The sequence below is a fragment of the Ovis aries genome, chromosome 7 (assembly GCF_016772045.2).
Source record: "Ovis aries strain OAR_USU_Benz2616 breed Rambouillet chromosome 7, ARS-UI_Ramb_v3.0, whole genome shotgun sequence".
Taxonomy (NCBI): domain Eukaryota; kingdom Metazoa; phylum Chordata; class Mammalia; order Artiodactyla; family Bovidae; genus Ovis; species Ovis aries.
The window spans coordinates 75,620,291-75,648,018 of NC_056060.1; the positions used below are offsets into that span (position 1 = coordinate 75,620,291).

A 27,728-nucleotide genomic window follows, 5' to 3' on the forward strand; every position below is an offset into this window, starting at 1 on the left:
TTCAAGAGATGACTGATACACAGTAGTGACCAATGGCTTCATATTAATAAGAGCTATTCATAATAAACTCATCAGTGAAATACTGGAAAAAATTTAAAGAGTGATTTTTCACTGGTCTGTTTATATAATATTGAAACAACCATAGCACTGAAACACTCAGAAAGTACAAAACACTAATATTAAATGAAGATTGATAGCTTTGAAATACTGCAGCATCTTAAAGTATCTTGTGAATGACCAAAAACAGATAAAATTTTGGTATAACTTTAGTTTTTTTCCACAGAACTATATATTAAAAATACTGGTAATCCATGCAAGATATATACAAAATCCTGAACTGACTAGATTGTTCAGTGAATAAATAATATTCCACACTGCTTTATTGTTACGGACAAATGAGCTTTATAATTCAATGAAACCCTTTTAAAAGTTCTAGTCCATAGAATGATGTCCTCAAATTATTTGGTCCTATTAGTTTTATTAACAAAAACTCTGCATCCTTCTTGGTGGTGGTGATGGTTTAGTCACTAAATCGTGTCCAACTCTTGTGATCCCAGGGACTGTAGCCCAGCAGTCTCCTCTGCCCATGGGATTTCTCTGGCAAGAATACTAGAGTGGGTTGCCATTTCTTTCTCCAGGGTATCTTCCTGACCCTGGAATCGAACTTGGGTCTCTTGCATTGCAGGCAGATTCTTTCCTGATTGAGCTATGATGTTTAATTTCTCTGAATATCATCTTTAAAAGGCCCTACTTGATACTTGTCAGTATAAACCATAGGTCAAGTGCAACCCTCCCATCTTCAGTCTATGGGCTCTTCGTGAATTTCTGTTCCATGTCCAACACACTGACTGGCCCATGAGTTTTCTGTTGGAGATTTAATGGTCCTTACTTCAACACTTTCCACAAAGTATCCCTTCCTTCTCTAGGTGTTAGGTAGAATGTCAGATTAATAATGGCATGTGGTGTTCCGTAGCATACCTGCCAAAATGCGATACTTTCCTTGGAAGAAAAGTCACGGGCTTCAGTCACACATCTGAGTTGACAGACATCCAAGTGATTCCTATATAAAAAGAAAAGATTGGTGTTTTCTGGAATAGAATGTCCACTTTTAATAAATTCAAACAGATCCAAACATAAATATCTTCAGACTTGATGGATTTTATGTGCCTTGTCATTTTACAAATTGTATCGGCACCAGACCTCTGAACGTTATATAACCCAGTCCACTGCATTTGGGGGGAAACATCTTGAAGGTACACATGGCTGAGTCACTTCAGTCGTATCTGACTCTTTGTGACCCTACAGACTGCAGCCCACCAGGCTCCTCTGTCCATGGGATTCTCCAGGCAAGATTACTGGAGTGGGTTGCCATGTCCTCCTCCAGGGGATCTTTCTGACCCAGGGATCTTATGTCTCTTATGTCTCCTGCATTGGCAGGTGGATTCTTTACCACTAAAGGTATACTCCGAGTATGAAATGTGGGCTTTTTGGTAAAATCTTCTATAGGGATAAATATCAATTAGAAGATAACCTGTGAAAAATTTCTCTGAGTGGCTTAAATTTAAAAGATAATACACTAACTTGCCAGTATTGATGAAAACATAAGTGTCTGTCTTTATGATGTACCTAGCATTGGGGCAAAACTCAGTTATCCACCTAAATGCCCTAATCATCTTCAAGATCAGGTTATTGTTGTCATTTAGTTGCCAAGTTGTGTCTGACTCTGCTACCCCATGAACTATAGCCTGCCATTTCCTTCTCCAGGGGATCTTCCTGACCCAGGGATTGAACCCACATCTCCTGCTTGGCAGGTAGACTCTTTACCACTGAGCCACATGGGAAGCCCCAGGTTATTGTATGTGACTATAAAAACTCTTGTATTATATTGCCAGAACGGAGGTGTTTATCCTTTAAAGATAATGCTAACACTTTGTCTTCACTTTCAGCCTGTTGGCCCAGTAAGAAAAATGTAAGAACCTTGTATCCCCACCAAGACTTCTTTTCACCCCAAATGACTCTAATGGCCTGACTGACCTTCTCATCCGAGGGGTGCAAAATCACTAGGATGACAAGCAATGAGTTTTGATGAGAATAGTTTGAATGCTCTTGAAGTGTGAAGTGGAAGTCTTGTCTGTAAATGGACTCTCAGAAGTACATCCAGGTCACACACTGTCACGTGGTGATGATGCAGACTGAGGTGCTGCATCACCAGGAAACGGAAGAGCAACAGCAGCAGGAGGCTCCATTGGCGGGATCTCAGTGACATCCTGCCCGGAAGGGTGGAGCACTGGGGCCCTTTACGGCCACTCAGCAGCCCATGAGCCTCAGGTTCTGGCTGCTAGACACCGCAAAACCCTAGGGGCTCCATTTAATCTTCTTGATTTATTCCTTCTGAGCAAAAGACCTTCAGTTTCACCAACAGGACATTCAGTAGTAAGAAGCAGTCAAAAATAACACTTGGAATTTCTTCTGAAAAACAGAGACTCTCAGATTGGCTTAAAATTCTGCCATATACTGTTTATAAGACACATGCCTGTAGAATTTCTGATGAAACCAAAGCAGTAGCTGAAGTTTTTGTTTTCCATACTCCATGCTATAATCAAAAGATTTGCCGTGAACTACTCTCAGCCGCCCGGGGAAAGATTAAACTATTCCCATTTGAAGACTCCAAACCCAGATGTTCCTTACCTCTGGTGGGGCAGCTGATTGTCGCGGCGGCCTGAGCCTCTGGGTGCATATTATTACCTACTTACTGATGTCTGTTTGCCAGCATAACATGTATGTTGGAAGCAGCAACTTCCCTTGTTATACCAGATTCATTGATGTATGTATTAATGCTATAGGAAAAGAGAGACAACATAGTATGTTCTTCTCCTTTGGGGCTTACTTTCCACCTCTTTGTGTATTCTCTCTTAATATTGTATGTGTGCTAATTGCCTATTTCACTTTTATGGTTACTGTTCTGAAATTCAACCACATAGTCTGCATTTATTATATGGTTAAGGATAACATTAACATGGTGAGTGGTGTTAACTGAATACATCTAATTTTTGGAAAATTTCAGCTTTCAGTGCAATCACAAAGTTAGATTAACTCATAGTTCGGGCTTCCCTGGTGGCTCAGAGGTTAAAACGTCTGCCTGCAATGCAGGAAACCTGGGTTCGATCCCTGGGTCAGGAAGATCCCCTGGAGAAGGAAATGGCAACCCACTCCAGTATTCTTGTCTGGAGAATCCCATGGATGGAGGAGCCTGGTGGGCTACAGTCCACGGGTCGCAGAGAGTCGGACATGACTGAACGACTTCACTTTCACTTTCCTTTAAAATAATTAAAATAATGCTTCCAGCCAAGTTGGAGTGGCAGGGATTGGTATCCTTTTACTTGAAATAACTAGGCAAAAAACATGAAACAGCAGTTCTTGAGGCATTTGCCATCAGGCAACCCAAGACATTGATCCCTGAGAGACAGGAAACAGCTGAGACCTATGCTTGGTCTAGCCTGGGGAGTGTTTTTAGGCATGGAATAGTAGAGCAGTAGAACCCCAGAGAAGGCTAGAGACCGGCCTGGATTGAGGAGACGGTGCTGGGAGCCTGAGAAGCCGAGGCAGCTAGAGCTCACGGGGCAGAGTACCAGAGGGGAGAGGGCGGCAAGAGAATGTTACAGATCCGCAGAAGTCCCTTCCAGGAAATCAGCTGAGTACTGATCAGTACATGCCTGTGAGGAAACTAAACCACCCAGAAGGAATCCAGTACTCAGCTCACACGTTAGGAATAGGGCCTGATTCACCGAGTGTCAGCTAGAGCATCTCTAACATTCTAGCTTTCATTTTTCAGATGTTTGATTTGGGTCTTTTTTCTGTGTTTTTAACTGAAATTGCACTCAAGTCTTTTCTCTAGCTTCACAGCATATAGAATACATTTATAATAACTTTTAATCCTAGTTTCCTGGTTTTATAAAAACTGTGTCCTTTCTGGATTGGTTTTCATTGATACTTCTCCTCATTTGTCTCTTATTTTCTTGTCTTTTTTTCTTGAAACCTCTTGGCAAATTAGTGAATGCTTGTTAGGTATGTAACAGAAGACATTGTAAATTATGCTTTGTTGGGTGCTGGATATTTTGTATTCCTCTACATGTTCTTGAAGCTTTTCCTAGAATGTATTTAAGTTACTTGGGAAGTATTTAATCCTTTAAGGTATTCCTATTTGGACCATTTAGTATAATTCTGCTCTATTCCTGAGGCAGAACCTTTCTGAATACTTTACCTGATGCCCTGTGAATTATGAGGTTTTCCATTTAGCTCACCATCTGTTTACAGATGTTAAGTTGAGGATCAGGTTGTTCCTTCAGGGTTTGTTTTTAAGCTCTGCTGGCATCATCATCAATTAATCTTTATTCTGGGACTAATTCAGCCCTGCTGAGGCCTCTGCTTATTGTCCAGAGTATGCAAGGTTGCTCTCCTCTGGTTAGGTACAACTCACATGTCCCTAGCTCTGAATGAACTGGTCATTTTTCTTAGTTCCCCAGTAGATTCCCTACCCCCCTCACCTTTGCCATATGGAGTTTTACCCTGTGTGGGTGCATGCTAAGTCACTTCAGTCGTGTCTGACTTTTTGCGACCCTATAGATTGTAGCCCACCAGGAGTTTTAATCCTAAGTATGTGCAAATTAGCATGAAGCCAAAGACTCAAGAGAAGATGTCTGAGACTTTTTTCTTCATTACTCCCTCCTCTCTGGTATAGTATTCCAGTAATAATTGCCATATGTCCCTTCTGAGCTCTGATGTTTGTCTTTTCATGTTGGTGGCCCTGCTGTGCTCTACTTTGGATCTCCCTGCCTGCAGTAGTGTCTGTAACATGTCTCTTAGCAGAAAGTCAAGGTGTATGTAGGCTTATCTAGCTTGTTTTCATCTCTCAGAGAATACAGATCTACACTAATTGTTGTCCAGTGTCTGGAAACTGTCCTGTCATCTATTTTGCCTAGTTTTGCAGTTGTTTACTGACTAAAGAGAAGTCTGGTACCAGTTACTTCATGATGAAGTATAAATCCCATAATACTGAATTATTGTGGGAGGTTGGTGAAGTTTTGTGAAGGAATCACGATGAGCCTTGAGTGATTTTGTAGTTAACGGCCATTTAAGAATTGTCAGTTTATGGGCCCTGGGGGTAGTTGACTTGGGAGTGGTTTGTCCTTTTCAATGAGAATTTTCAGAAAAGATAATGTAAATTGTAAAGTGTTAGTCGCTCAGTTGTATCTGAGTCTTTGGACTCCATGGAATGTACCCTGGCAGGCTCATCTGTCCATGGGATTTCCCAGGCAAGAATACTGGAGTGGGTTTCCATTTTCTTCTCCAGGGCATATTCCTGACCCAGGGATTGGACCCGGGTTTCCTGCATTGCTGACAGATTTTTTTACCTTAAGACAATATACAAATGTGCTTGCTTTTGGTTTAGAATTATTTATTAAATGTTTTTATAGGCTCTTGTGTCTCAGAATAAATTTTTGACTATTGGAACTTAGAATGGACATAGTTGGATTACTTTTGGGGAGATGGAACTGGTAATGATTCTTCTGTATTATTTCTAATCATCAGAAATTGGTTTCAATATGCTTTGCTGTCATTGGAGAAAGACTACATCTGACAATTTGAAAATAATCTCATGTTGTAACGACAGTAAATTAACTGGCAGAAAGACATGTTTCCATGGAGTGTTTTGTGTCTTTATGTTATTCTTGGGTTTTTCTACTTGGTGAGCTGCACATATGTACACACTCAGTGAACAGCATATGATGTGTGAATCTTCATTAAGACCATTTCACTTGTCGGTCAATCATAGTGCTGTGTGTCAAACATGTTACTAGATGATGGAGAATAGGTGACGAAAGAAGTAGGCGATAGTGTTGCTAACCAGAAGACTATATGGGATGGCACATATCAAAGGAAACAAAATATTCTTGCAGAGATGAATGGAGTACAGAATGATTTTATCTGCTCTCAGGCAGGAATGAGGAGCTGCAGTTTGAGAAAGTTGATGAATATGCATTGATTAACAAAGAGGATAAGGGAGGAAAAATCCTTCTTTTAAAAAGAAGGAATGCTGTGTTGCCTGGTGACAGCTGAGAATGACAGAATTGTTCTGTGGAAAACAAGCAAATTAAATTGACTTGAATCAAAGTTTGTGTGGAATATAGTCAGAAATGAGATTGTAGAGCTAATTGAGGTATAGGGATGTAGATGATTTCAAACTTTGATCTGGAAAGAGATGTTTCTGATTGACCTTGTGTTAAGATGTAGACAAAATTAAGAATTTTGTGTTCACAAAGTAGTTTTATAGGTGCAGATTTATTTTAAGATGAACTATGAAGCAAATTAAGACACTGAGTGTTACTATGTTTGAATATAATTTGCAAAATGAAAGGCTGTTTCTTAGTGGGATTTGAGAGGCATTGTTGGTATTGTTCAGTCGCTCAGTCATGTCCAACTGCGACCCCATGGACTGCAGCACACCAGGTTTCCCCGTCCTTTACCTTCTCCTGGAGTTTGCTCAGACTCCTGTCCATTGAGTTGGTGATGCCATCTGAACCATTTCATGCTCTGCTGTCCCTTTCTCCTCCTGCCTTCAATCTTTGCCAGCCTCAGGGTCTTTTCCAGTGAGTTGGCTCTTTGCATCAGATGGCCAGGGTATTGGAGCTTCAGCTTCAGCATCAGTCCTTCCAATGAATCTTCAGGGTTGATTACCTTTAGGATTGACCGGTTTGATCTCCTTGCAGTCCAAGGGACTCTCAAGAGTCTTCTCCAACATCACAGTTCAAAAGCATCAATTCTTTGGTGCTCAGCCTTCTTTATGGTCCAACTCTTACACCCATATGTGACTACTGGAAAAACCATAGCTTTGACTATATGGACTTTAGTCAGGAAAGTAATCACTCTGCTTTTTAATACGCTGTCTAGGTTTGTCATACTTTTTTTTTCTAAGGAGCAAGCATCTTTTAATTTCACAGCTGCAATCACCGTCCACAGTGATTTCGGAGGCCAAGAAAATAAAGTCTGTCTCTGCTTCTATTGTTTCCCCATTTATTTGCCATGAACTGATGGAACCAGATGCCATGAGCTTAGTTTTTTGAATGTTGAGTTTTAAGCCAGCTTTTTCACTCTTCTCTTTCACCTTCATCAAGAGACTCTTTAGTTCCTTTTCACTTTCTGCCATAAGGGTGGTGTCATCTGCGTATCTGAGGCATATTGAAAGGTGTGGCCTGAAGAATAAGTGAATATGCAAAATTTTTACACGTTATGAGTAGCTACATAAGGGGAAAAAAGGGGACTTTAGAAAAGTATATAAAAGGGAACTTTAGAAAAGTATATAAAAGCTACATAAGGGAAAAAAAGGGGACTTTAGAAAGCACATAATGGTAACTGAAGTTTGACTGAGGTTCATATTATATATGTATATTTTTTGTTCCAGGTTGCTGCTTTTTCTAAGAGAGCACCAATGACCCTGATGGTGTTTCCAGTTTTGATAAAGAGTTCTATTGCAGTTATTGATTAACTGAACAAATTCAGGTTAGTAGATTTTGTGGACAGTACTTCTCTTTTCCAATTATATGTTAATATTTTTTAGAAATGGATAATTTTGTATTTTAAGTTACATATGTATACACCAGTGAAGTAGAAAGGCCAAGTCAGTTTAAACTCTTACTGAATTATGTACCTACCACGCTACCTATTATGTACAATTTGCAGTGCATAAAATGAAAAATGTTTTATTTCCTATTTTATAGTTTTTTACTTTAAGGTGCTAGGTAAGTTGTGGGTGAATATTGTACACTGTACCTTTTCATCATGTGGCATCTTTAGTGCTGAAAATAAACTACTCATCTTAAAATAGTTTGAAACTTTTAGTAGCTTATTTTGAAAGATTTCATTCTCATTCATATTTCAGTTATACATTCACATTTTTATTTTTTAATTTTTTGTTAAGTCTGTTAATTTTGACAAATATATGTTCATTACCATAATCTTCTAAATTCACTCTTGTTGCCTTTTTGTAGTCAACCCCTCTCTCCATCTCAATCTCTAGCAACTACAGATCTGTTTTTTTGTCCCTGTAGTTTACTTTTTCCAGTATACCATTTAAGTGAAATCATTTAATGTGTAACTTTAAAAATCTAGCTTCTTTCATTTAGCATAATGCATTTGGATTTATCCATGTTGTGTGAACCAGTAGTTCATTCCTCTTTGTCGCTGAGTAGTGTCCTATTGTATGGATATACTGCAGTTAGTTCCCTGGTGGCTCTGACAGTAAAGAATCCTCCTGCAGGGTTGGAGACCCGGTTTTAGTCCCTGAGTACGGAAGGTCCCCTGAAGAGCGGAATGGGTTTCCACTCCAGTATTCTTGCCTGGAGAATTCTGTGGACATAGGAGCCTGGGGTCCATGGGGTGGCAAAGAGTCAGACATGATGAGCGACTAATACTATCTATCTATCTATCTATCTATATACATATACAGTTAGTTTATCCATTCACCATATGATGGACATGTGGGGAGTTTCTAGTTTTTGGTGATTATTGCAGTTGCGCTTTCTTCTTTTTTAATCCTGTGATAAAATGCACATAAAATTTACCTTAACCATTTTAAAATCTACAGCTCAGTGGTGTTAAGTATATTCACATTGTTATGTAGCCGTCACCACCATCCATCCTCATAACTTTTCATCTTGTAAAACTGAAACTCTATACCCATTAAACAATAGCTCTCTATTCTCTGCTCCCCCAGTCCCTGGCAACCAGCACGATGCTTTCATCTTTATGATTTTGGCCACTCTAAGTACTTTATATGAGTGGAATTATACAGTGAGTTTCTTTCTATGACTGACTCATTTCACTTAGTGTAATGTGCTCAAGGTGCATCCATTTGTAGCATATTGCAGATTTTTCATCCCTTTTTAAGTTTTAATAGTATTTCATTGTGTGTATATATCACATTTTGCTTATCTACTCATCAGTTGATGAATATAGTTGAGTTGCTTCCATGTTTTAGCTACTGTGAATAGTGTGGCTATGAACATGGGTGTACAGTGATCTCTTCAAGGCCCTGCTTTTATTTCTTTTTGTGTATATACTCAGAAGCAAAATTGCTAGATCATAAGATAATTCTATTTTTACTTTTTTGAGAAACCACCATACTGTTTTCCACAGGAGCTACACCATTTTATAGTTCCACCAGTAGTGCACAAGTCTTCCAGTTTCTTCACATCCTTGCCAGTGCTTATTATTTTCTTTCTTTTTTTAAAAGTAACCATCTTAATGGTTATGAGGTGGTATTGTACTTAAGTTTTCATTTGCGTTGCCATAATGATTGCTGACATTGAGCATCTTTTCATGTCATTTCATGTTGGTAATTTATATATTTTTAGAGAAATGTCGTTTCAAGTCCTTTTCTCAATTTTGAGTCATGCTGGTTTGTTGTTGAGTTCTAGAGTTCAGTTTAGTTCAGTCGCTCAGTCGTGTCCGATTCTTTGCAACCCCATGAATCGCAGCACGCCAGGCCTCCCTGTCCATCACCAACTCCCAGAGTTCACCCAGACTCACGTCCATCGAGTCAGTGATGCCATCTGGCCATCTCATCCTCTGTCGTCCCCTTCTCCTGCCCCCAGTCCCTCCCAGCATCAAAGTCTTTTCCAACGAGTCAACTCTTCACATGAGGTGGCCAAAGTACTGGAGTTTCAGCTTTAGCATCATTCCTTCAAAAGAACACCCAGGGCTGATCTCCTTCAGAATGGACTGGTTGGATCTCCTTGCAGTCCAAGGGACTGTCAAGAGTCTTCTCCAACAGCACAGTTCAAACGCATCAATTCTTTGGAGCTTAGCTTTCATCACAGTCCAACTCTCACATCCATACATGACTACTGGAAAAACCATAGCCTTGACTAGACTGACCTTAGTCGGCAAAGTAATGTCTCTGCTTTTGAATATGCTATCTAGGTTGGTCATAACTTTTCTTCCAAGGAGTAAGCGTCTTTTAATTTCATGGCTGCAGTCACCATCTGCAGTGATTTTGGACCCCCCCCCCCCGCCCCCCTTCAAATAAAGTCTGACACTGTTTCCCCATCTATTTGCCATGAAGTGATGGGACCGGATGCCATGATCTTCATTTTCTGAATGTTGAGCTTTAAGCCAACTTTTTCACTCTCCTCTTTCACTTGTCATCAAGAGGCTTTGTAGTTCCTCTTCACTTTCTGCCATAGGGTGGTGTCATCTGCATATCTGAGGTTATTGATATTTCTCCCGGCAATCTTGATTCCAGCTTGTGCTTCTTCCAGTCCAGCTTTTCTCATGATGTACTCTGCATAGAAGTTAAAGAAGCAGGGTGACAATATACAGCCTTGACATGCTCCTTTCCCAATTTGGAACCAGTCTGTTGTTCCACGTCTAGTTCTAACTGTTGCTTCCTGACCTGCATACAGATTTCTCAAGAGGCAGGTCAGGTGGTCTGGTATTCCCATCTCTTTAAGAATTTTCCACAGTTTATTGTGATCCACACAGTCAAAGGCTTTGGCATAGTCAATAAAGCAGAAATAGATGTTTTTCTGGAACTCTCTTGCTTTTTCCATGATCCAGCGGATGTTGGCAATTTGATCTCTGGTTCCTCTGCCTTTTCTAAAACCAGCTTGAACATCTGGAAGTTCACGGTTCACGAATTGCTGAAGCCTGGCTTGGAGAATTTTGAGCATTAATTGTGTGGTAGTTTGAGCATTCTTTGGCATTGCCTTTCTTTGGGATTGGAATGAAAACTGACCTTTTCCAGTCCTGTGGCCACTGCTGAGTTTTCCAAATTTGCTGGCATGTTGAGTGCAGCACTTTCACAGCATCATCTTTCAGGATTTGAAACAGCTCAACTGGAATTCCATCACTTCCACTAGCTTTGTTCGTAGTGATGCTTTCTAAGGCCCACTTGACTTCACATTCCAGGATGTCTGGCTCTAGGTGAGTGATCACACCATTGTGATTATCCGGGTCGTGAAGATCTTTTTTGTATAGTTCTTCTGTGTATTCTTGCCATCTCTTCTTAATATCGTCTGCTTCTGTTAGGTCCATACTATTTCTGTCCTTTATCGAGCCCATCTTTGCATGAAATGTTCCCTTGGTATCTCTAATTTTCTTGAAGAGATCTCTAGTCTTTCCCATTCTGTTCTTTTCCTCTATTTTTTTGCATTGATCACTGAAGAAGGCTTTCTTATCTCTTCTTGCTATTCTTTGGAACTCTGCATCAATTTCTTATCAGATATAGGATTTGCAGGTATTTTATCCTATTCTGTGGATTTCCTTTTTATTCTATGAGTAGTATCTTGTGCACAAAATTTTTAATTTTCATGAAGTCAAATTTGTTTAATTTCTCTTTTACATGTGCCTTTGGTGTCCACCTGTCCAAGAAATCATTGTGAAATTCAATGTCCTGATGCTCTAGTGCTTTGTTTCTTCTAAGAGTTTTATTATTTAAGTCTTACGTTTAGGTTCTTGATCCATTTTCAGTTAATTTTCGTATATGTTATTAGGTGTGTGGACCAGTTTCCCCAGCACTCATTTGTTTAAAAGACTTACTTTTGCCCCATTGAGTGGTCTTAACACCCTTATGAAAAATCATTCGAGCATGTATGTGCGAGTTTATGTCTACGCTCCCTTTCACTAGTCTGTGTGTCTGTCTTTATGACAGTGCTGCATTGCCTTGATTACTGTAGCATTCCAGTGAAATTTTGAAGTCAGGAAGGGTGAATCCTCTAGTTTTTCTGTTCTTTGGTCCCTTGAGAGTCTTTTTGAATTTTAGGATACTTTTTTCTCTCTTGTGCAAAATTCTTTAGGATTTTGATAAGCGTTGCAAGATTGTTTTGGGTAGTATTGACATTTTAGCAATATTAAGTCTTTTAGAATATTAACATGAGATTTGTTTCCATTTATTTATGTCTTCTTTAATTTCTTTCAGCAATGTTTTATAGTTTTCATTGTACAAGCCTTTCACCTCCTTGGTTAAGTTATTTCCTAAGTATTTTGTTCTTTTTTATGCTGTTGTCAATTAAGTTATTTTTGTAATTTTCTTTTCAGTTTGTTCATTGTTTGGGTATAGAAATGCAACTGACTTTAGTCTTTGTATCTTTTTTTTGCTGAATTCATTTATTACTTCTAACAGTTGTTTTGGTGGAGTCTGTAGGGTTTTCTACATAGAAGACCACATTATCTGCAAGCAGAGATAATTTTATTTTATCCTTTTCAGTTTGAATGCCTTGTATTCTTTTTCGTAATTGCTCTCACTTGAGCTTTCAGTGCTGTAGCCAATAGAAGTGATGAAAGTGAGCATTCTTACCTTGTTCCTGATCTTACAGGAAAAGCTTTTAGTCTTTCACCATTGAGTATGTTGTTTGCTGTGAGCTTTTCATATATGGCTTTATTATGTTGAGGTAGTTTCCTTCTATTCCTATTTGAGTGTTTTTTTTTTTTTTTGAGTGTTTTTTTTATCATGAAAGGATGTTGAATTTTGTAAAACACTTTTTCTGTGTTAGTTGAGATGATCATGTGAGTTTTTCCTTCATTTTGTTGATGTGGCGTATGACATAAATTTTTGTATGCTATGCTCTCCTTAGTTTTAGGAATAAATTCCACTTGTCATGGTATATAATATATTTACTGTGGAGTCATACAGTTTGAAATAAAAATGTGATTATATATTCTTTATTAAAATAATGTTACTTGTTTTTAAAGAGATCCCAATGATTTAACTGTTGCCTTTTTGGGTTGGGATTGCATTGATTTTTTAAAATGTCATTAAAAATTAACTAGAAAAAAATTAACAGATCTTATGGGTATGGGAAGAGACTTGCAATTTATGATCTTTTTTTTTAATGATCATTTGAGTATAGAAAGAGAGGTGATGAAAATTATAAGATGGGGGTATATTGGAACTTATGTGTTATCCTTATTATGGAAAAATTAGGTAGCTTTCCTCAGTATAGTGGCAGATCAGAAAGGTACAACTTTTTATGTAGTTAACCCTCATATAGGGAGCTCCAGGAGTTACCTGTTTAGAAAAGTCAAGTATTTATAAGAATTCTTCTGTCTTAAAAATGTATGTAAAAAGGACAAAGGTTGGGCATGAAAAGTCAATTTAAACTTTCTTGAGTGAATATTTGGGATGAAAATGATGGAAACTGTCATTCTGCCTTGGGGAAATTAAATTAGTAATATGAAAGATTAGCTTATTTAGTGGTATCAAAAAGCTATTTAAATATTTACAAGGAATATCTAGTTCATTATGTGCTATAGAAATAAAAATATTTTGAGCAAAATGTCATGCTTAGATTCAGAAAATGTTGGTTTCAATTTCACCTCCAAAGCCTGAACACTAAAAAGAGTCAGTGCAACTTTGACCTGTTCTCATGTTTCTGCATGTCTTTAGATAAATTATATAACTTTCATAGTCTCTGTTAGATAAGTGGTATGCTATATTATGTTCTCAGGGAACGTTTCAGAAATAGATAAAACATTTTAGGCAGAGACAGAGCATTTTAAAGATGTTCCTGAGAGAATGTTTGTTCATTGGGCAGATTCAGCACAGAGTCAAAGATGACACTATGCTCAGAAGTTCTTCAGAATTTGAGCTCTTTTGTGAGTGTCTTATTAATTCTATTAGTTATCTGGCATAACTTTATAATAAACATGAAAAACATTTGTTGTTGTTCAGTTGCTCAGTCGTGTCTGACTCTTTGCGACCACATGGACAACAGCACGCCAGGCTTCCCAGTCCATCACTATCTCCCAGATCTTGCTCAAACTCATGTCCATTGAGTCGGTGATGCCATCCGATCATCTTGTCCTCTGTTGTCCCCTTCTCCTCCTGCCTTCTATCTTTCCCAGCATCAGGGTCTTTTCCAGTGTTTCTGAAACATTACTGAAAGCCAAATATTAGAAAAAGAGATGAATTACTAGTTTGTGAAGTGAAGTGAAGTCGCTCAGTCGTGTCCGACTCTTTGCGACCCCATGGTCTGTAGCCTACTGGGCTCCTCCGTCTATGGGATTTTCCAGGCAAGAATACTGGAGTGGATTGCCATTTCCTTCTCCAGGGGAACTTCCCGACCCAGGGCTAGAACCTAGGTCTCCCGCATTGTAGGCAGACGCTGAGTTTGTAAGAATACTGATTCCATTTGCTGAAGAGCATGTCATGAAATTTTAAGGTAAATATTATATAGTTCCTGAAGTCTGTTGGAATTTCATGTACCTACATTCTCAAGTAGATGATTGAACTTCTTGATGATGAGGGTCATTTTAGATTTTGGTATTTTCTAAAAGAATTATTTCTACTGCAAGTATTACTACTTGCTGAATGAATGACTTAGTCCCACCCATTAGTGGACTTCTTTGAGTTCATTAGAGCCCCATTGCATCTGTGGATTCTTCAAGCTTGTCAGGGCAAGAAGTAGAAAGTTAATTTTCTGAAATCATGAGAAAATAGAATCAATCAGAACTGTGAAAACTATACTTGTAGAACTGTTAAGTGACATGGACCTTAAGGAACATTTAGTCTAATACTTGTTTGTTTGTTTTTTTTTTTTTTTGTAAATAGGAAAGTGGAGACCTGGAGAGGTGAGGTGATATGATTTAGTCACACAGCTATATGGAGACACGTTATGTAGTGCTCATTTTACTCACCATATTGCCTCTCTTCCTCCAGGGATCATTGCTTGATCTTAGAGTTGAAATAAAGTTAAATTGCTCAATTTAAAATTATTTATTTGCAAAACTCAGTTTTAATTTCTCTTTCAACTGATTTTAAGTTAAAACAGGTTACTATTGAAAGGGTATGAGATAGGATCTTCATTTTTAAACAGATGCAAAAATATGCTGATATTAAATATGTAGCTAGAAAAATCTAGCAAATTATGTTTTATTTTTCAACAACCTTAAAATTTTTATGTGGATTAATTTAAAATGTATAATATTAAATGAGACCCAAAGTTTTACAAATTTTAGATAAATTTGGACCTTGGATTTCTGGGTTAAAAATCTAAGTACTCTAAAATGTGGATTATATTCTGCTCTTGAGGATTTCATTTAATAATCGTATTTACAGGTAAAATTGGTGAAGTTCAGAACTAGTAAACAGTTTTCTATTTTTTTCTTTTAATTTTGGCTGCACTGCACAGCAGGAGGATGTTCAGTGTCCTGACCAGGGACTGAATCTGTGCCCCTTGCCGTGGAAGTGCAGAGAATTAACCACTGAACCTCCAGGCAAGTCCCTGTTTTTCTTTTTTTTTTTTTTCACGAGCACTACTAAACCTAAAAAATTAGCAAACAAAACAAAAACCCTCATTCAGTATACTCTTTTGAAAATGTAATAGTTTAAAATAAAAGTAAGAATCAAACATATAATTATTTACTTTTGCGTATTTGATATACAGTAGGCTTGTTGCGAGAGACTGTTTAAGACATACAAAGTGGTTTTAGGTCATACAGGTAGTATACCTTTTTGTCTAAACGTTTTCTTCCTGGAACATTTTCTACTCATTGCTTTATACTAACTTCATCCTGATTTCCTAAAGTCTCTAGCCCTTTAGGACAAGGGAGATACCTATTGAGAGGTGATTCTCTATGATCTCTTATGCTTCAGCGCATCTTCTGAGCCAGAGACATTGGCAGCTTTTGTTGAGGGCCCTCTTTTGAAAGAAATTTGCATCACAGACAGCCTGAGAAGATAGAAATAGTATTTCCATAACAACAGAGGGCAGATTTCCTTACTGTCCAGGATAATCAAGATAATCTCTCTTGGGAAAAGGTGGGATATTTTTGCTTGCAACTCCTTTAAAATATTGACGGTTCCTAGGTTTCAGCTTTCTTCTCCTGTAATGTAACCCGCTGTGTGTGCAGCATCACCTGGCTTTCCTTGTATTGCCCTTTAGGAATTGGAGCTTGGGGAACCAGTGCAAAAGATGATACACTGGCTACAGCTGTTGTTTTTAGTAGTAAACTTCTCTTTGTTTCTGACCCGGGGTATCATATTTTCTGCCAGGATTATCTGATACTGGCTCACCGAATATTACTAACACAACCTATTGATAAAACAAAGTTGAGTTTATTGCTTACTGTGGTAAAGGAGAATACCACCTTGACAGATATTTGATAATGCCTTAAAAGGGCAAAGTCAAGGTAAAAATTTTAGAATTTGAAGTTTGATTTAATTTGAGTCTTGCAGTGGTGATGATGGAGCTTGATTAATATTGAGTAAGTATCACAAATATCAATACAACAATTTAGAATTGATCAAAACAGCAATGCAAGTATTTAAAAAACTGTTGATGCTTTCTGTTGGAGTCTTGATGAGTCTTTTGTGAAATTTCTGTAATGAACAATCAAGTTATGTTCCCGCAAGAATATCCTGGAATAGTAGAGTATGCTAATGAAGACATTGGACTAGTAAAGCCAGGCTCGTGTACACAGAAAGGGGTGTGTGTATGTATGTGTGTAGGTGTTTTAGTTTCCTAGGGATGCTATAACAAATTGCTGTATAATTAGTGACTAATTAGTCACTTAAAAGAATAGCCTCTAGGGGAATAATTCTTTCCTCTTTTCGAGCTTCTGGTATTTTTAAGCAATCTTTGGTGTTTCTTGGCTTGTGGCAGCGTACCTTTAATTTCTACCTCTGTCTTCACATGGTGGTCTTCCCTCTGTGTGTGCGTGACTCTTTGTTACTCTATGGACTGTAGCCTGCCAGGCTCCTCTGTCCATGGGATCCTCCAGGCAAGAATACTGGAATAGGTTGCCTCTAGGGGATCTTCCCTCTGTATCTCTGTCCAAATTGCCTTCTTTTTATAAGGATACTAGTCGTTGGATTAGAGCCCACCCTAATCCAGTATGACCTTACGTTACCTTGATTACATCTGCAGAGATCCTGTTTCCAAGTGAGGTCAAATTCACATGTTCCAAGTGGAAATTTGAGGGGTGGGTAGTATTAAATGCATTGCAGAGTATATGGTTTCAGTTCTGTGTTCAGTCTGTGTGTGGCTAGATGCTTTTGGTTCTCAGTAGCCAGAAAACTCTCACAGTCTCATTGCTTTGCATGCATGTAGGTTAAAAATCTCAGGCTCATCAGAGTTGTTAACAACAGCATGGTATATTGTGGAAGGAATACCAGTATGGAAATCAAGATGCTTTGGTTCTAGTTTCTGTCCAGTTAGTCAGTCAGTTTGGTTGCCTACTTGTGTCTGACTCTTTGTGACCCCATAGACCGCAGCACGCCAGGCCTCACCGTCCATCACCAGCTCCCGGAGCTTCCTCAAACTCACGTCCATTGAGTCTGTGATGCCATCCAACCATCTCATCCTCTGTCGTCCCCTTCTCCTCCCACCTTCAATCTTTCCCAGCATCAGGGTCTTTTCAAATGAGTCAGTTCTTCGCATCAGGTGATGGTGGAGAGTTCTGACAAAATGTGGTCCACTGGAGAAGGGAATGGCAAACTGCTTCAGCATTCTTGCCTTGAGAACCCCATGAACAGTATGAAAAGGCAAAAAGATAGTTTCTGTCCTGCTGTTAACTATAATAGCTTGGAAAAGTTATGGTCTTCTCCAGCTGTTAGTTTCTCAATGGGTAAAAGGAGAGGTTTGAAAGAAGAGAATAGGAATGTATCTCTGAGGGCCTCTCTAGCTCTCAGGTTCTGAAGTTCTGTAATTGTTGAGTGTCTGCTGTATACTGTATTGGTATTAGTTTTGTTGGAGTGACAAAATTAAAAAATAGAGAATGCTTTAAGTGCTAATCTGATGTATTCTGACATGTGAATATAGCCTTATTTATGTTTTGTTTGCTTGAGTTAAAATCATTAATGAAGATATTGGGTAAACATGGAATTAGCCCATTTTAGTCCATTCCATTCTCTCTGACTTACTATATTTTATTTTTCAGTATGAATATTGTATTTAGAATAGAGACATTCTTCAGGTCAGTTAATTCATTTAAAGTTAGAAAAATGTTTTGTTGCTCTACTCTCTCAGCTGACTTCAGAAAATGAAATAACCTTTTCTGAAACAAGCATGATGTAGACTATGGAAGTATTTGATTCCTTTTGTGATTCACAGTCTTCACTGTCTGTGTAGTATTTATTTTTTTGTTTTTTGGATGCTTGAAAATCTAGAAAATTTCTTTCCCCTCCTCCCCAGCTACTCCTGCAATTCCGCAGGAAAAAAAGCAAGGAAGGAAGACCATGTTGAACACATTTTCCTTTTTTAAAATTTTCTATATTTTTTATTGAAGTATAATTGACTTACAGTGTACTAGTGGAAAGTGATGAGTTGTTTTTTCAGCTTCTTTGACCAGTATAGGCCTATTCACATGATCTGTTTCTCCTTGAGTTTGCATTGGCAGATTGTGTCTTTCAAGGAATTGGTCCATTTCTTCTAAGTTAGCAAATTTGTGGGCATAGAATTATTCAAATCTTTCTTTATTATCCTTTTAATATCTGTAGGATTGCTAGTGATGGCCTATCTTTCATGTCTGATATTAGTAATTGACTTCTTCACTCCTTTTCTCCTTAGGAAGCTTGGCTAGCAGTTTATTCATTTTATTGATCTTCTCAAAGAACCAGCTTTTAGTTTTGTTTATTTTCTTGTTTACTGTTTTTAATTTCACTGATTTCTGCTCTGATTTTTATTATTTATTTTCTGCTGCTTATTTTGAATTTAATTTTTTTCTTTTCCTTGTTTCCTAAGGCAGAAACTTGAGTGGTCAGCTTTACTTTTTAAATTTAAATATATGCATCCAGTGTTAAGTTTCTTTCTGAGAGAGAAAATGTAGTACGGTATTTGCTGTATCCCACAGATTTTTATGCTTTATTTTCATTTTTATTTAGCTAAAAATTTTTTAAAAAATCCTCAACACTTTGATTCATGTATCATTTGTATATGTTGTTAATATCTACGTACTTGGGGATTTTCTGGCTGTCTACTGTTACTAATTTCTAGCTTAATTTCATTGTGGTCTGAGACCATATTTCATTTGATATCTGTTCTTTTAAATTTGTTAAGGTGTATTTCCTAGCCCAGAATATAGTCTGCTTGGTGAATGTTCCCTCTGAGCTTGAGAAGAATGTATATTCTGCTGTTGTTGAATGAAGTAGTCTATAGATGTCAATTGTGTGCTGTGTTCACTTATATCTAACTCTTTGCAAGACCATGGACTATATCCCACCAGGCTCCTCTGTCTATGGAATTTTCCAGGCAAGAATACTGGAGCAGGTTGCAGTTTACTGCTCCAGGGGTTCTTCTCAACCCAGGCATTGAACCCACGTCTCCGTGTCTCCTGCAGTGGCGGGGGCATTCTTTACCACTGTGCCACCTGGGAAGCCTCTATGGATGTCCATTAGATCCAGTTAATTGATGGTGCTGTTCAGCTCTGTGATATTCTTAATGATTTTCAGCCTGTTGGTTCATTTACTGATAGTGGGGTATTGAAATCTTCAGATATAATAGTGAATTTATGTATTTCTTTTTGCAGTTCTACTAGTTTTTATCTCAAGTATTTAGTTCTGTTGTTAGCTGCATGTATATAAGGATAGTTATATCTTCTTGGAGAATCAATGCTCTATCATTATATACTGTCTCTCCTTATTCTGGAAATCTTCCTTGCTTTGAAGTCAGCTCTTTCTGTTTTCTTTTGGTTAGTGTTAGCATAGTGTATCTTACTTTATCCCTTTTCCTTTAGTAAATCTATGCCTTTATAAGTGGGTTTTTGCAGACAACATATAGTTGGGTCTTGTCACTCTGAATTGGTGTATGTAGATCACTGAAATTTAAAGTAATTATTAATATACTTATTAGTATTTACCGTATTTTAAATGTTTTCCAGAATCCCATGGATTGAGGAGCCTGGTGGGCTGCAGTCCACGGGGTCACAAAGAGTCAGACACGACTGAGTGACTTTACTTTACTTTACTTCATTACTTGCTCTAGTTCTTAGTTTCTATTTTTTTTTTTTCCTTTTTAATTTTTTTTTTTTTGGCCTTCCACTCTGTTTCTGCTGTCTCTCATTTTAATTGAGCATTTTATATGGTTCCATTTTCTATCCTCTTATAGCATATCATTATATATCTTAAAAGAAACTTTTTTGAATAGTTGCCTCAGAGTTAACATTTATACATTTCTAGGTAATTCAAGTTCATTTTCAAATAATACTACACTACTTCATGGATACACAAGTACCTTAGAGTGTTCTCAGTTCCTTTCTCCTATCCTTTATCACATTTCTGTCATTCATTCAAGTTTTCTATAAGCTGTGATCACAAAATATATGGTTTTGAACACATTATTTGTTAGATTAAGAATAAGAAAAATAAGAGTTTTAGTTTTGCCTTCATATATTGCTTTTCTTATGCTCATCATTTCTTTATATAATCCATGTTTCTTACCAGTATATAATTTTCTTTCTATCTGAAGAACTTGTTTTTACATTTCTTGCAAGGCAGATCAGTAGGTTTTCAGTTTTCTCAATTTTTGTCTGAGAAGGTTTCCCCCCTCCCCCCACTTTTGAAGGATAATTTTGTTGGGTACAGAATTCTAGGTTGGTGTTTATTTGACTCATTTTGTTTGCATGGTTTCTGAAGAGAAAGTTCAATGTAATTCTTATTTTACTTCCTTGTAGATAAGGCTTTTTTTTTTTTTTTTTCCTCTCTTTGTTTCTGTCTCTTCTTTTTTCTGTTGATTTACACATCTGTTTCTCTGTAGTTTTAATATGATATGCCTAGGTGTAAGTATTTTAGTATTTGTCCTGTTTGGTGTACACTGAGCTTCCTGGATCTGGTTTGGTGTGTATTACTAAAGACATTTTTGTTTTCTGTTACATTGTTGTTGATTTGTAACATTTCCTATTGATCTTTTCTTAGAGTTTCCATGTTCTGCTTTTATTACCCATTTGTTCTTACATGTTGTTCACTTTTTCCATTAGAGCCCTTTGCATATTTACCATAGCCTTTTTTTAACCCATTGCTAATTCTAAAATTAGAGTCTGGTTTTGAGGCATGCTTTGTTTCTTCAGATTTTTTTTTTTTTTTTTGCCTTTACAATGCTTTGTAATTTGTTATTGCTATCCAAACATGGCATATTAGATAAAAAAGGGGAGGTAAATAGATCTTTCAGTTCAGTTCAGTCCCTCAGTCGTGTCCGGCTCTTTGCAACCCCGTGAATCACAGCATGCCAGGCCTCTCTGTCCATCACCAATTCCCAGAGTTCACTCAAACTCATGTCTATCTAAATAGATCTTTAGTGTGAGGCTTTATGTTTATCTGACTAGGATGCCATGCCGTGCATATGTGTTCAGTTGTGTCTGACTCTTTGCAACCCAATGGACTGTAGACTGCCAGGCTCCTCTGTCCATGAGATTTTCCAGGCAAGAATATTGGAATGGGTTTCCATTTCCTCTTGGGATCTTCCTGAACCAGGAATCCAACCCTTGTCTCCTGCCAATATTGGCAGGTGGATTCTTTACCACGGAGCTACCTAGAAAGCCTGTATTTGATGTCAGAGGCTAACATTTCTTGCAGTGTCCTTATTTGGCTTGTTCTTTTGTCTTTGGGTTATGTAGAGAATCTTTAAATGGGGTCTCAGACTTTGAAGTTCTTTTACCTATAATGCTCTGTTATTGTATAGAGTTGTACTGATATGGAGGTAAGGTGGTTGGGAGTTCTGTGGTATTGTGATTAGGTCTCAGTTTTTTAAACCTGATTTGTGTATCTCTTCTGTTCTTTGAAGGCTGGAGGGAGCTGGAGTTAGGTAAGGTACTTCCTGGTAGGCTAGGTTCTGTTAAAATAATTTTCTTTTCAGACTGTCCTTTTTAAGAAGAACAGAAAGCTTTGGGTATATTTTAAGAATTATTATGTCTCCCTTCCCCCTGCTGAAATAAAGAAATTTTTCTCAGATTATCACAGTTGAAAACCTGGTAGGGCTCCTGGAGGTAAAACTCGAGAAACTGTTAGGCCTTTCAAAGACTGAGCTCTCTCACGGTTTTTCATTCTAAGCTAGTCTACACTGAGTCTCCAGCAGTTTGTCATTTACTGTTTATAGTGTTCCTACTGATACTGGCTCCAGCTGAAGATTTATCTTCCCAGGCTTTGCTTCTTGCACAGTGTGATTTTCTGTATCTACCTGTCTCTGTAGTTTTCAGGGTAGAGGTTTGCCCTCTGGCTTCAATTCCCTGATTAATTTAAGAAGAGTGGTTGATTTTCATTTTTTCTCTTCAGCTTTTTTATTGCTATAAGGACAAGTGTGATGAATTTCAAGTTCTTTACATGCTGGACCTGATTGAAGGTTATTTTTGAATCTTTTTGACAATGGTAAAGACTTGGTACAATACTCTGTCTGATTTGGCAGTATTACTCATTTGGAATGTGATTTCCTTCTGGAATCAGGTTTGCATATTTTGAGATCATGCATTGTAATTTGCGAGGATGAGTAAAGAACTTTTCCTGAGGGAAGTTAATATTAGGACTGATTTTCGTTATTGGTAAGATGGTTCGTTCTGAGCCCATTTACTGTTACTCTGCAAATTTGGTTTGGTGGCAACAGCAGCCTTTGTTTCCTGTGTTGATAGAGTTTCATTTTTGTACCTTACAAAAAATATCTGATTTTACAGTCTGTTTCAGAATAAGGTCATGTCAAGTTATACCAATTTGCACTCTGATAACTATACTGATGATTCTAAGAGTGGTTATTAAAATCTTGTACTGATATTTTTGTATTTATGGAACCAATTAGTTGGATGACCTATTTATGTTGAGTATCTTAATTTAATTAGATTTCCCACTAATTATTTTTATGAGTAGAATAAGGTAATGTTAATCCTTAAATTTTCTCTGATGTGGTAAAAAACTTCATGTACATCTTGCATATTAGATATCTTGGTAGAAATTGAGATATAAAAAGAAATTGGTTTAAATTATACATAAAATGTAGTTTATTTTCTTTTGCAAACCATTCATATTAAAAAATTTCTCTGTTAGAGAAAATTTAGACAACTTTTTCTTAAAGTAAAAGAATCACTTTTAATCCTACTAGTGTAACATGATTGTAGCTACAGGTGGATGTATGTACCTTCCAGTACCTTTCTGTATATAGACTTTTTTACATAGTTGTGACCACGATTTATTTTAAAATGTGTGCTTTTCTTTTTGCAGTTAGTAGTATATTCTCTCATTCTGCATCATTGTGTTTCAAAAATAATGTTTTTTCATTGAGTAAGGTATTATTAGATAGATCAGACTGACAGTTTATTGTACCTATCGCTGTCATGAACTGTATGTGCATTTAGCTTTTCCATGGTTTAGCTTTTCTCTGTGCTATTTCCTTGCCTGGATTTTCAGAAGTCTCAGTTTCTCTCTCTTTCAGTTTCTCTCTCTTTCTTTTAAGGAGTATTTTATATATTTCATGTTCTCTCCCACAGTGCTAATTAGTTTTTACAAAAATGGATTTTTTTTCTCATATGATCCAAAAGCAGTGCTTTCAGACTTATAGTGCCACAGTGATTCCCACAGTTTTGTTCTAAAAAGTTGAAGATTTTCAACTGGATGATAAAAGGATCTCCTAGATATATAAAATTTGGTATTCTAGACTCCCACCCTTAGGTTGTATTAATAAATTGTCTTTATTCAAATAATTTAATATTTTACAAATTAGATTTTTTCTTTCCTCATATTTATGGGTTTAATATGATTTCTGTGTCAGGATTCCTTATTAGATTTTCTGTGGTCTTCTGACTTTTCTTCTGTCCTGTCATTTGTGCTTAGAGCTCAGTTGGGTCTAGTGATTTGAATGGAAAGTCAGTACTCAGAGAAACTTATAGAAACTTCTGCTGAGTCTGATGATTCTGAGCTTACCTAATTCTTTATGCACAATCTTTAGCAGCTTCTCAGCAACCATTAGTTAATTTTTATTGTAAATTATACACTAGATTACTGAGTGTTTTTTAAATGGGAAAATTGTTAATTGAACTTTTACTCTCTTGAGTGCCCAAGACAACTGCATGGATAAGATACGAATTAAAGTCTTGAGGAGGCAAAAGTCCAAAGGAAAGACATAATGCGCTGCAATCATGCCAAACAGGGAGCTATGCTCATATGAAAGATGCTTTGTGAACAGGGAGAGAGTAATGCTGTCCCCAGAGTGGAAGAGCAAGGAATTTGAGAATGACACCTGAAGGAAGTGACAGCTGAGCTATGGCAGAGATAGTTTTAAAGCTAAGATTCAAGTATCTGTTCTCCAAAATTTCTTCAACTCTAGACTTCTCTGGCGAATTTACAGTGTACCATAGCATTCAGTTACAGATCTATACAAAGAGAAGTACTGCTTCTAGTAAGGACCCTGATACTTGGCGTGGTTCAGGATCAACAAACCAAAATTATGTTTTCCTTGGCATTTTCTGCTTGCTAGTCATATAGCTGTGGCTGCCATCCTGCCGCTGCTGCAGCTGCCTCTTCCGCTGCTGTCGCCCCGGCAGTGCTGTTTCTAAAGCTGCTGCTCTCACTCCTCCTGTGCCTTCTACCACCATCCTGCTGCTGCTGCCTCCGCTGCTGCTTCACCAAGTGATACTTGCTTTCACCAGGGACAACTTTATGCTCCTTACAGATTTAAGGTGGGAGATTAGATCATGGTTTGGGTATAGTTTTCAAGAGAAAAAAGGGATTATTTTCATAAAAACTTAAAATTACCCCCATTTTCAAGAAGTATTCTGGTAATTTCAAGTTCTGCTTATGAATGGTTATCCTGTGTTTCCCCTTTCTTTATGTTTCTTGGTAAGTATTACTTTATGCATGACAGTATGATTGAACTTTTATGATTAGATTTATTCCAAATAAAAAATCAACCTCAATGTGAAGCATTTCTCTAGTTAAATGTATGCTTTTGTTGTTGTTATTATTGTGTTCCTGGGGATTCTGATCATTTCTCTGAGCATTCAGGTCAATCAGGGTATTTCTAAGGTGAGTTCTAGGGTGTTTGTAGGGAGAGTTCTAGGTGTTTGTAGGGTGAGTTCTAGAATTTCTGTAGAGAGTATAAGCTATGTAGTAAGACAGGTGTGGTCTGATTCCTGATTTGGATTTGCTAGCTGTTCTTGGATAGTTAAATTAGATGCTTAAAGTTTCCAAATCTGTAAGACGTGGATAAATAATAATACAGAGTCTTTAGCACAGTGCCTGGTGTATGCATGAAGTAATGACTCAATAAATGTTAACTGTTATTACTGTTAACTGAATAGGCATTCCTTAAGTTTAAAGCCTCAAATGTATGGACCTTGAAGAATATGAATATTAATATCTTGGGGCCACTTCGAGCCAAGACTAAATTTTAGGAAGCACCTTTTTATTTATTCATAAAGAGTGAATTTTTTTGCATTTTTTAACTTTAGCAAAATACATAAGATAATTCTTTTTATTTCTTTGCATATATATTTTTATAGACAAGATTGCTTATAGAATGACCTGTACTCATGTGCCTTTCTGACCTGAAGCTAATCTAGTGTCTACAGATTTTGTCAAAAAATTTTCAAAGAACCTTAATATTGTAAAACAGTAGTACAGAACACTTAGCACAGTACAGAAGAACAGGCTCTTGGTTTATGTTTAAATTCTGGCATAGGATGAGACCACAGGTTGTATAGGTTTCCCTGTGATGTGTATGTGTGTGCTAAGTTGCTTCAGTTGTGTCCAACTCTTCACAACGCCATGGACCATAGACTGCTAGGCTTCTCTGTCCATGGGATTCTCCAGGCAAGAATACTGGAGTGGGTTGCCATCTCCTCCTCCAGGGGGATCTTCTCAGCCCAGAAATCAAACTTGCATCTCTTATGTCTCCTGCATTGGCAGGAGGATTGTTTACCAATAGCCCCACCTGGGGAGCCCCTTCCTGTGATGTAGATATTATAGCAAGAGTTGATGAGAGAACTTTTTCACAGCTTCTAGTCTGTGTAAGTTGACTCACTTGGGATAAGTTAGAGTTATCTGAACTGTGTTGCCAAACTGTAGGGAGAGATGTCTTTTTTTTTTTTTTTAAGTTCTTAAAGTACCTTACTTTAGGTGTTATCAGTGATATCCGATGAAGGCAGCAGAAAAGTCAAGAGACAAATGTAGTCAAATCTAGATTCTATCTCCTATAATCTTTTCAGTCAGGAGTTCTAGGTTCTAGAACCAGGTTTGTAAAATATTGAGGGACCTTCTAAAGGAGCCCACTGATAGTCAAATGATTAATATCTTTTTCTTTGTCTTTCTTTCTTGGGCAGTGGAGGTTGGAAATGCATTCAGGGTCACGAAACCTTTTTTTGTATGATTAATTTTCTGAAAAGAAATATTCTACCTTCCACCCAGATAGTGTTTCTCTTGGATACTTATATTTTTAGAAGAGTTATGTTACTGTGTTTTTAAGTTCTGAGTTCCTGGCTTGGAATATGGTATAGACAGTTGCAGAATAGGTAAGTCTTACTTAAAAAGTATTTATTACTTCCTGTGCCACCAAATAGTACTAGTGCCTAATGTATACAGATCTGTATACTAATGTATACAGATACATTCTTAAAAATGCCAGGAGAGTTATCTTTTGGTGATAGTTTAATTTATTGATACACTGTGTAGTTTTGAGATTTTAAGAAAGTGCTACTTTTTTAAATGAGAAAGGAGATGGCTTAAAAACAAGTTTCTTTTAAATACCAGTAAATTACTTGACAGTTTGATTTATTGTGATTGAAAGGGTTTTGAGTTGATCTAATTTTAGATTCTAGAGAATGCTTCACAAAAATACCTGGTTAGTCAGTTAAAACAGTGGTGGACTTTCCTGGTGGTCCAGTGGTTAAGACTCTGTGCTTCCACTGCAGTGGGCACGGATTGGATCACTAATCGGGGAAGTTCTACATGCTTCGGAGTACAGCCAAAAAAAAATTAATACAGTGGTATTTTTCATACATACTGTTAAAAATCAGAATTTGTGGAGTGATAGGGGTCGCTAAGAGTTAAACACAACTGAGCAACTTCACTTTCACTTTTCACTTTCATGCATTGGAGAAGGAAATGGCAACCCACTCCAGTGTTCTTGCCTGGAGAATCCCAGGGACGGGGGTGCCTGGTGTGCTGCCATCTATGGGGTCGCACAGGGTCGGACACGACTGAAGCCACTTTAGCAGCAGCAGCAGTGTTACACAGTGACACTTTATCAAGGAGACTGTATTAGTAGGCAGCGTCAGATAAGCTTTTCCTGAACACTCAGACTAAATATCTTGTAACTTTTTGTCATATTATCTTGTGTATAACACTCTTGTTTCCCTTGTGTATATATGTATGTGTGTGTGTGTGTGTATTTGTATTTAGTGATTATTTTCATGCTGGAATGAAAATTCAATGAGAAACCTTTTTTTCTTTTTTATGAAAACCTTTATTAAGTGCCTAAATGCACATGGCCTGAACTATGTATGTGCAGTTTAAGGCCTGAGTGCTTGGCTGAAGCCAGGAAAACCATTGGCCTATAACCTGTTTGCAGAACGTCTACTGTTCATAGTTGGGTCAGTCCTGTGGCATGCAAAGGAGAAGATAAATATCCCAGAGCAAGATTATGCTGAAGTGGAATAATACCGTGGGTATGGACACTGAGCCATCCCTTCTAGTTAACCCCTTGGGATATAACCTGAGCACCTGAATTATAGCTTCTGACTCATAGTGGGTAGTCAGTAAGTAT

At 37.5% G+C, this 27,728-nt stretch overlaps 1 protein-coding gene and 1 pseudogene across 15 annotated transcripts in view; one reads left to right on the forward strand and one right to left on the reverse strand.

The window, feature by feature from the left end:
- The window catches only part of FUT8 (fucosyltransferase 8), a 315,633-nt gene that overhangs the window by 42,695 nt on the left and 245,210 nt on the right, over positions 1 to 27,728 (forward strand). For 8 of the 15 annotated variants that reach the window (XM_042252628.1, XM_042252627.1, XM_042252632.1 and 5 more), the window contains exon 2: positions 7,460 to 7,557. The exons of 1 other annotated variant lie outside the window; for it this stretch is intronic. The gene's annotated coding sequence lies outside the window, so the exon portion shown is untranslated. Of the gene's footprint in view, positions 1 to 7,459; positions 7,558 to 15,185; positions 15,271 to 24,535; positions 24,646 to 27,728 lie in introns of those variants that run through there. 6 more of the 15 variants (XM_042252625.1, XM_042252626.1, XM_060418175.1 and 3 more) reach the window with 3 other exon arrangements.
- On the reverse strand, positions 947 to 2,737 carry LOC101120925 (UDP-GalNAc:beta-1,3-N-acetylgalactosaminyltransferase 1-like; annotated as a pseudogene).